Source organism: Sorex fumeus, unplaced genomic scaffold (genome assembly GCF_029834395.1).
Source record: "Sorex fumeus unplaced genomic scaffold, SorFum_2.1 ptg000043l, whole genome shotgun sequence".
Lineage (NCBI taxonomy): Eukaryota > Metazoa > Chordata > Mammalia > Eulipotyphla > Soricidae > Sorex > Sorex fumeus.
In genome coordinates, this window is record NW_026606100.1 from 25,925,260 (window position 1) to 25,926,818 (window position 1,559).

The following is a 1,559-nucleotide window of genomic DNA, read 5'->3' on the forward strand; positions in this document are numbered from 1 at the left end:
GTGAAAGATCCAGTTCTACCCCCATCCCGTGAGGCCCTGCGTGTGTCGTTACTGAGGGCCCAAACCTGACTGTCCAGTGGCCTCTGGAGGATGGCAGCCACCAGGCCACCAGGGGGAACAGGCCAAGGCACAAAACCTATTCCCACCTGGATTGGCCCAGCACCTGTAACCTACTGCAGGGACTGGACACATTTCTGCCAAAAGCCGTTGAGTTTCGAGATTCGTTTCTGAGTCTCTAGGATCATGGCCATTAAGCAGTTCAATCAGGAACCAGAGAGGCCACGCCTCCAATTGTATAGCTGAACCAGAGGTGGTTTGTGGGTGTGTCTCCCACATACCTAACTTTTGGCCGTTTACTTTCTTGGTAAACTTTGCCCCAAGTTTTTGGGGTCTGGCCAAAGGCACAGCAGCAATTTTGGGGTATCTGGAAATATGAAGGTGCCATCATGCTGTTGATGCACTTGCCTCACAGGTACAGATTGACCTGCTGGCGGCACCATACCCCCAGGGATATAACTCTTGGGGTAAGCACTGTGGTTGAGTGTGCAAGCACTGTAAACTTTAAGTACGGCTCTTGGCAAGCACTACAACTAAGCACTGAAACCAAGTGTTTGTGTTTAAACTTTGGTCATCACAGCAGTATCATTCTCAGGGGGAAAGGTGTGTGTGTGTGTCTCTCTCTCTCTGCCTTTCTCTCCTCCCCATAGTGTGTGTGCGTGTGTGTAGACATAAAGAGAAATCAGTAAGGACACGATATAGCAACAATACAACTCAACAATTAAATGGCATGCCTAGACTACTCTATATTTTTTTCATACACACATAGCACAGCAGGAGGGCATTTGCCTTGCGCGCAGCCATCCTGGCCGAGCCGGGTTTGAGTCCTCTGTCCTTCTCAGAGAGCCCGGCAAGCTACCGAGAGTAGTACCAAGCTCCCCGTGACGTATTCAATATGCCAAACACAGTAACAACAAGACTCAAAATGGAGATGTTACTGGGCCCGCTCAAGCAAATTGATGAACAATGGGAGGACAGTTTGTATGTGTTTGGACAGTCATACTCTGGATCATCATTATTTTCTTTAAAAAAACACTTTACTATGTAAACACTGTGGTTTACAAAGTTTTTTATAGTACAGTTGTTTCAAGCATTGAATGTTCCAACACTAATCCTCCCACTAGTGTGACCTTCCCTTCACTATTGTCTAGTTTCCCATCCAACCCCCAATTCTACCCTCTTAGCAGGCACAAAATAATTTATGTTGCTTTTTAAAATTTACATTTGGGGTCTGGAGCAATAGCACAGCAGGTAGGGCGTTTGCCTTGCATGTGGCCTACCTGGGTTCGATTCCCAGCATCCCATATGGTCCCCCAAGCACCGCCAGGAGTAATTCCTGAGTGCATGAACCAGGAGTAATTCCTGTGCATCACTGGGTGTCACCCTAAAAAGCAAAAAATAAATAAATAAATAAATAAATAAAATTTAGATTTGGACCACATCCAGTGATGCTCAGGGGTTACTCCTGGCACTGTGCTTAGTGTTTACTCCTGACAGTGTTG